Source organism: Papio anubis, chromosome 12, assembly GCF_008728515.1.
Source record: "Papio anubis isolate 15944 chromosome 12, Panubis1.0, whole genome shotgun sequence".
Taxonomy (NCBI): domain Eukaryota; kingdom Metazoa; phylum Chordata; class Mammalia; order Primates; family Cercopithecidae; genus Papio; species Papio anubis.
The window spans coordinates 98,404,723-98,414,068 of NC_044987.1; positions in this window are offsets into that span (position 1 = coordinate 98,404,723).

Sequence of the window (9,346 nt, forward strand, 5' to 3'; positions counted from 1 at the left end):
ATATTATATTACCCAAGGTATAGAGGAGAATCATTTATTGCCTCTTCTACTGGAATAATTTATCATCTCTATGTTGTATGTATTGATTCTATGTAAGACAAAAGAAAATGATATAAATACTTCTTAATATTTTATTTTCCTCAAAACATAGATCTACAGTTATTGCAGGATCTGGCCAGCAGCCCACAATGCAACAGGGCTCTCTCTTTGTTCCCAGGTGGATCTGCAGGTCGAGAAATTGTAATAGACACAGACAAGACAGTGAAAGCTGGGTCCGGGGGGGTCACTGCCTTCTAGTCCTGTGGTGCCACCAATGCGCTGGATATACCAGCATTTATTATTAAGTTTAGTGAGGGCAGGGGTAGGTTAGTGAGGGATTTAGGGTCATTTGATTATGAGGTGAGATGGTCACATGGGGATGAAGTAATTCTTTAACGTAACATCTAAATGCAGAAGTACAGTATACAGAGATAAGAATTTACAATATAGTGTGTGCATCAGTAATTTCTAACAGAGCCTTAAAACAGAAACAAAAGTCTTTCCATAACCTATGATTAGCAAGATATTAATCAGTACTAACAGTTGCAGCAAAAGCTGGTTACAAACAATCCATAGAAACAGGACATGAAGCTAGACAACTGGTTAGACCAGAAATTCTCAGAAGGGAGTACGCTTTAACCCTAAAGAGGCCTAGAAGAGCCATGGCAAGATGAGGGCATTTATAGCCCTATCTTATCCATATGGACAGGTGCCCCTCATGCATACATTTGTAGGCTCTCCACAAGGGATGCATTCCATTCCCAGAGCTATGCACATCTGCTTTTCTGGGGTAGGAATCTTGGTGATGTGAAACCTCCCTGACTGCACATCCGTTCATAGGCTCTCTGCAGGGGGAAGCACATCACACACTGTTGACTCATTCTGGCAGTCCAACCTGGCATTCTCTACACAATCCTGCATGCAATTTTGTATTTACAATAATTAGGAGCATTTCATCTTTTATTCAGTAGCAGTAGTTTCAGGGGGTCTCCCTACACACAGTCCATTCATAATTGCAATGGCCCAAAGGCAATTGAAACCTTTTCATTCATCTCAATAATATTTTAAATTTATTATTGGTATTTCCATAGCATCATTCTCTGCTCAAGAGATTAGGCCATTTTTGCAAGATTCAATACCAGATTTGTTCTTGTGATGATGCTGGATTGTGTAAAAACAATGTACTTTTTAAAAAAAAATCAATATAATACCTGGATTCCAAGGCTTGACCACAAAGCAACCACTATCACATCACTTTCAATCAAGGATTGATGAAAAGTCGCCAATGGGTGAACTGGCAGAATTCACAGCCAGAGACAAAGGAGAGAAGAAACTGTCATGTTATGTCTTTCTGAGGCAATATCAAATACCAGCACACATAGCTGTGGAGAGAATAAAAAGAAAACTTGTGAAGTGACGAAGGTTACATCCTTATTTTACTTCCCTTTGGAAGCAACAGCCAGCATGTCAAATTTTTACCTATGTAACTGATGGAAAAAGATAAAGACATGCCAAGAATGGTGTAAACTAATAAATAAAGTGACAACACTGGAAAATAAAATTATCTATACAACAATCGTATGTTTATAATTATGTGGTTAATGAGTTTCCTGGGATTGGTATAATTACTACAGACTGATAGCTTAAAATGGTAGAAATTTATTTTCTCAAGGTTCAGGTGGCCAGAAGTTCAAAATCAGTGTCATTGGGTCAAAGTCAAGATGTTACAGGGCTACACTTTCTTAAGAGGCTCTGATAGAGAATGTATTCCTTGCCTTTAATATTTTTGTTTTTTAAATAAATTATAGTTATTATTAAAAATAAAAATGTTAAAGGTAAGGACCAAATTCTCTATCAGAGCCTCTTGAGAAGGAGGCCGATATAATGGATACATAACAACAGTACATATTTATGTGGTGCATGTGATATTTTGATATAAGTGTACAATGTGTAGTGATCAAATCAGGGTGATTAAGATATCTAACACCTCAAGAATTTATTATTAATTCTTTGTGTTAGGAAGAGTATAATTCCATTCTTTTAGTTGTCTTGAAATATCCAACACATTATTATTAACTACAGTTGCCCTACTGTGCCATCAAACACTTGACCTTGTTCCTTCTAGCTAACTGTATTTCTTTAGCCATTAACCAGCCTCTCTCTAAGCTCCCCTCTTCACTACCCTTCTCAAACTCTGGTAACCATCAGTCTCCTCTGTATCTCCATGAGTTGAATTTCTTTTTAGCCCCCACGTAAGAGTGAGATCATACAATATTTGTCTTTCTGTGTTTGGCTTATTTCACTTAATACAATATCCTCAACTTCAATCTACATGTCTTTTTGTGAATGATAGGATTTCATTTTTTTTATGGCTGAATAATATGCCATTGTGTATACGTACCCTATTTTCTTTATCTATTCATCCATTTACAGCTCCTAGTGATTGTCAGAATTATTTAGCTTATGGACACATCACTCTGATCTCTGCCTCAATCTTAACATGTCATTCTCCTTTGTGTGTCTGTGCTGTCTCCCTCTGTTAAGGATACATGTGATTGCATTTAAGGTCTATCTCGGTAACTGAGGATAATTTTATCTCCAGATACTTAATATATGGCCAGGCATGGTGGCTCATACCTGTAATCCCAGCACTTTGGAAGGCCAAAGTGGGTGGATCACTTGAGGCCAAGAGGTCAAGACCAGCCTGGGTAATATGGAGAAACCTGGTCTCTACTAAAAATACAAAAATTAGCCAGATGTGGTGAGGCAGCTACTCAGGAGGCTGAGGCAGGAGAATTGCTTGAACCTGGGAGGTAGAGGTTGCAGTGACCTGAGATTGTGCCCCTGCACTCTACTCTGGACAACAGAGTGAAATTCAGTCTCAAAAAAAAAAAAAAAAGAGAGAGATACTTAATATAAGTGTGTTCAAAAAGTCCTTGTTTAGCCGTATAAAGTAACATTCAGAAATATCAAAGATAAGGATGTAAATATTTTTGGGAAGTCTTTCTTCAGCTAACAAGTGATTTTATACATATATATAATGACTTGTGTGTGTATATATAGATACCATTGTATATATAATCACTTATATATATGTACACATATACATACACACATGAACACACACATGTATGTGTGCGTTTGTATGTGTATGTTTAAAATATCTGTAGGAAATACTAGAAAATGATTTTGTTATGTTTGGGGGTGAGGATTTAGGGGAATTTAATTTTTATTTTTTACTTTTATTTTGTTATTTTCGCAATTTTACTTAATAGATGCTAATTTTAAAATTAAAATAATAGTCTGGGCACGGTGTCTCATGCCTGTAATCCCAGCACTTTGGGAGGCCGAGGTGGGCAGATCATGAGGTCAGGAGATTGAGACCATCCTGGCTAACATGGTGGAACCCCATCTCTACTAAAAATACAAAAAAAAAAAAAAATTAGCCAAGCATGGTGGCAGGCGCCTGTAGTCCCAGCTACTGGGGAGTCTGAGGCAGGAGAATGGCGTGAACCCAGGAGGCGGAGCTTGCAGTGAGCGGAGATCGCGCCACTGCACTCCAGCCTGGGCGACAGAGTGATACTCCGTCTCAAAAAAAAAAAAAGAAAAAAATTAAAATATAATAAGCATTTTTACCTTCAAGCATTTTTTTTATTTTCTTGAGTCAAATCTACTGGGTCATATAACTAGGCATGAAATCCAGATGAAATCATTATTTTTATTTTTTGCAAGGGATTAAGTCATGATAAAAGTTACCAAAAAATTACACACACATTTATTTTTAACATAGAATATAATCTTTAGAATACCTTGATATCCATTACAATGTGGAAACACTCTTTTAGATTATAATGAAAATACTGTGTATTTTTGTACTGAATCTTACATAAGAAAAGACCTGTCAGTGTCCCAAAAAAGATGTGACTACAATGATAAGGATTAGAAAAAAAAGAGAATTGAATAAATACTGTAAATTAAGAATAAACAGAAATTGTAGTTTGAGAGTGTTTTTTAAATTTTGTTTCCACTATAATATCCAAAGTAAATACCAAAATTTTATATAAAATTTGTCAAAATAGTTTTCTACTTTCAGAAATATGCTCACTCCAAAGTTTTCTCCAATGACCTTCACCAGAAAAATACTCCAGATTGTACCTAAAACAACATGCAGGTGAAAAATATCTAATTTTATTGCTTCAGTAACTCAAAAAATGGAGAATGGAATTTCACCAAATTTTCAGTGAAAATTCTCATTTATGAATCAGGAGAACAATGATGATGAATTTCATGCCAATGTATTTCTGAAGGCTAAAAGTGGCTGCAAATAGGAATAAGGAAGAAATGTCTTCTCAGCTCCAGTGGTAGAGTGATGCATGACGCTACAATAAGTGCAATCAATTTTTATTAAACAAAAATTTAAAAAAACATAAAGTCCTTTGTCAGTCACATCATAACTGGGATCATCTCCAAAATGTATAAATCTTTTGAATATAAGTATTTTTCTCCAATTTTGTTTAATAATATAGCTTCTACTAAGACTTTTATGCATTTAAAAAAACACTTTTGATAAGTAGAACTACCATGATCTTTTTTATTGTATTAATACATTGATATAAGACTAACAATTTGCCAGTATTTCAACCTTATTTATAATATACATAATTTCTTGTTACTACTTGGAAACACCAGTATAGATAATGTGAGCTATTGGACATTTGCGCTTTAAACATATTTGTGTTTTCATTTTGTAATTTTAGATTTAAATAAATATTCTTAGTATGTTTTTATCTAATATCGTACTCATCATCACTATCAAAATGCCTAAATCATGTTTCTCATTTTTGCAAAGCACTTTAACAATTATTCTTATCATTCTAAGTATGAGCAGTTAGGTGAAACTTGTCCTTCATCATTAAAATCTGTTCTTCACAAAGACTTCTTAATTTAGTGCAGCCCAGCTGCTAGCCACTACAAACACCACAAAAGTATCTCCCTGAGATAGTGCTCAAACATTGCCAAAGTTTTTAGGCTTAGAGAGAATTTTCTTGCACCCAAAAGACATGTACAAGCATCACTGTCTAACTCAAGCCCTGTTTTGTTTATGTTTTCTGCCTTTGACCATAACTGCTAAAAAAAAAAAAATAATGCATTACTACTTTTACACTTATTTTTGTAACAAGCAGGGGGACTCCATTCCCACCTCTCTTCTTTGACCCCCTCAATGGGCCACCAAGATGAGAGAGTCACTTTGTGCCATTTATCCTTTGAGGCTGGTGGGAAATTGCCATCTACATTAGGATTCTTCATCTCCAGCCCCCAGCCACCGTAACACCCCCAATACACTCTTCTTGTTTTGCTCTTGCTTTCTTCTTACAGAACCTAAACTTCTCACCTTGGAAAATACTTTTGCAGTTTACTGTATAAGTAACAAACTTCATTTCGTGTATAAAAACTTGTTTGTTTTTGGAATCAGAGAAGAACAGTAACATCAGGTTCTTGGGACTCCAATTGTAGATGTCAAAGAGAAACCAGTGAAAATGGTTTGGTAATAAAATTTATGTCTAGCAAAAAGCAAACTTAATTCAGTTGTCAAAGAAAAATTCCACCAGGCACAATGAAACAGGCAAGAAAAACTTACGTTTCACACCATTTCAATAGTATTCAAAATTATTGCAATAGAGAAAAGAGGTTGAACTCAACTACTGTGAAATACAAGTTAAGAGGGGTTTTAAATGCTGGGTTGAGCTAATGGAAAAAACCTGGAGGACTTCAGGGAGAAGATCCGTCAATGTGATTATTCCATCTGTGTTTGCTAATTGGCATTTATCAAAGATAGGCTTCAACCCTCCCAAAGAAACTTGAATGTAATCAAGAAAGATAGGGGTGGTCTATTTCTTTATTACATTTCAAAGGATTGTTCCTAGCTCCCTGAGAAAGACATTCCTGGGTGGTAGACAATTTCCATGTCTAAGGGGAGAGAAAGAATTTACAATTGCACGTTTTCTAAACTAAAAGCACTAAGAAAAGGGAGGTAAGGTACCTCTGGTCAGGAAGAAACCAATCTAAAGCTTAGTCAAGCTGCAGGGAACATTTAAGTCCTCTTGGTGACAAGATACAAATTATATTTGGTTGTCAATACGAAAGGCCAATGTCTTCCAAAATATATGTAAAATATTTGATAAAGTTATCTCTCTTTTACCAAAGCATTTTTCTGCCTGTGTGTGTGTTAATTAGGAATGTGTGATATAAAATCGAGTACATGTTAATAGGCTAAGACAAATGACTATAATATGTTTCTGTTCTTTCTCTCTTTTTTTTTTTTTTTTTCCAGATGGAGTCTTGCTCTGTTGCCCAGGCTGGAGTACAGTGGAACAATCTCGGCTCACTGCAACCTCTGCCTCCTGGGTTCAAGCAATTCTCCTGCCTCAGCCTCCCAAGTAGTTGGGACAACAGGCGTGTGCCACCACGCCCAGCTAATTCTTTGTATTTTTAGTACAGACGGGGTTTCACCATGTTAGCCAGGATGGTCTTGATCTCCTGACCTCATGATCCGCCTGCCTCAGCCTCCCAAAATGCTGGGATTACAGCATGAGCCACTGCGCCCAGCCCTCTTTCTCATTTTTTAAAGACAGAATACCATCTTATCAAGGTATAGGATAATATCATCCACTTATGATCAAAATAACACCTTACATTTTAAATCCTGATTGTGTTGTGCACAATGGGAGTTAAATCCTTATGGGATTTTTTTTAACATTTAAATAAAAATATATATGGATGAAATTTGTCTGATAGATTTCTGACAGCCATATCATAAAGAAAGGTGCTTATCCAATATGCATGTGTGATATGTGTGTAGGTGTTTTAAATAACAGTCATCAATTTCATTGTTTTTGATAAAAAATGTCAGGTCTTAAAACCAGATGGACCTGGGTTTGAGTCACAAATCTGCCACCCAATAGCTATGATATAATGCACAGTGTATCTAATCTCTCTGAGACTGATTTTTCTTATCAGTAAAATGGTGTTCATTATTCTGCCATGTTTTATTTTCTAAACATAGCTGCAACAATGTCTCCTATCCTGCATGCTCTTTGCAATGTTATCCTGCCATGTTCTTGTTGAGGAGCAGCATCTTCACCCCCTTGATTGTAGATAGGCCTTGTAACTGCTTTGTCCAACAGCCAGCTCTGTGTGGCACCTCATTTGGCCTGATAGTTTACTTCTTGACTTTTGGGAGTCAACAACTGTAAAAATTGTGACTACCTTGGGTCTCTCTTGCTTGGGAAACAAGCAATTCATGCGGATAACATGATATTTTGCATGAAGAGGGAGAGTGGCTAAGGAGGGGCAATGTGTCAGGAGAATGAAGAGAACATCTAGAATTACTCACAAAACTGTGAAGGCGGAATTGAACCTTCAGATGATCTCGGCCACAGTTGCTTTCCCATTACAGCCAAATGCAAGATCTAAGGAAAGAACTATCTGTCTGAGTCCAGTCAAACCATGAAAGCATGAAAAGTAATACTGTTAGCCAGGCGCAATGGCTCATGCCTGTAATCCCAGCACTTTGGGAGGCCGAGGTGGGTGGATCACGAGGTCAGATCGAGACCATCCTGGCTAACACAGTGAAAACCGGCCTCTACTAAAAATACAAAAAAATAAGTGGGGCGTGGTGGTGGGCGCCTGTAGTCCCAGCTACTCGGGAGGCTGAGGCAGGAGGATGGCGTGAACCCGGGAGGTGGAGCTTGCAATGAGCCAAGATTGCGCCACTGCACTCCAGCCTGGGTGACAGAGCAAGACTCCGTCTCAAAAAAAAAAGAAAAGTAATACTATTTTTTTGTTGTTTTTAGCCACCAAGTTTTGGGTAGTTTGTTATGCAACAAGAGATTATTGGAACGATGTCAAATTTTTTTATTGTGTTCATTAGTTCCTAAATATACTTTATAATTTGGAGATAACCATCTTTACTGAGTTGAAAGTAATACTGGGCCAGGCTCAGTGGCTAACACCTCTAATCCCAACACTTTGGGAAGCTGAGGCAGGCAGATCATTTGAGGTCAGGAGCTCAAGACCAGCCCGGCCAACATAATGAAACCCCATCCCTACTAAAAAAATACAAAAATTAGCCATACATGGTGGCACAGTCCTGTAATTCTAGCTACTTTGGAATTTGAGGCAGCAGAATTGTGTGAACCAGGGAGGCAGAGGTTTCAGTGGGCTGAGATTGAGCCACTGCGCTCCAGCCTGGAAAACAGAGTGAGACTCCGTCTCAAAAAAAGAAGTAATACTAATGTTTTTTCCTCAAAACTTTAATTTTCTTGTCATTACCTATAATTTTTACCCTTTATGGTTTTATAGTATCCTTTGCTACAAGTGATCAAAATTAATCAAAATAAGCATATTGAAACCTTCTAAACAATGAACAATAATAAAATAATAAAGTTAAGTTTAACTTTATTATATATATAGAATAGAATATATAAAAGAAGTTGAAGCTTATTATTATTTGGGAGTAGCTAGAAAAGGCATGACAAGTTTTTAAAGGAGCACATTTATTATGGCAAAGCTACATTAGCTGGAACTGGATTCTCTCTCTAAATTCTCTGCAAAATACAGGAAACACAAAAAACAGGATCTTCTCAACCCACATAACCAACATTGAGTCATGATGACATTTGGCATACATAATACTACCTTACTAACTGTTGGGGGAATGTGTAAACCAGCTGGAACGCTTTGTAAATATTTCCATTAGGAGGTGTTCTTCCCCCCATTTCTGTATCTGACTAGCCTATGCCTTGCTTTGACAAGCTCTGAGCTTGCACAAAGACAGTCTGACACTTTTAAGCCTTATAGCTTTTGCTCTTGATAAGAGTTCATGAGCGCCCAGATTCTCAAATACATATGTTGAATAGACTGTTGATTGATGTCTGAGAGACCTCGAGGAGCAGAGAGATCATCTCAAATGAGTTCCTCCTTGACCAATCAGCCGACACCTGACATGGCAGTTGCTTCCAGCCAGCCAAAGTGAGCCTTTCAAAGAAACTAGCAAAAGAACCACCCAGTTGAGGCCAGCCCCACTTGCTAACCCACAGTACTGTAAGCTCAAGAAAGGGAATTGTTTTTAAGACACTAAGTATTAGAGTGGTTTGTTTTGGCACAAAACCTGACACGATAAGTTACTAATTAATTTAAAAATTTAAAAATATAGTGATAAGACTATTTGACACTTTTATTTAGTAAATATTAATCTCCTCTAAGTAAAAATCAATTATTATTTATGTTTTTCTAATTGGGATGTTAG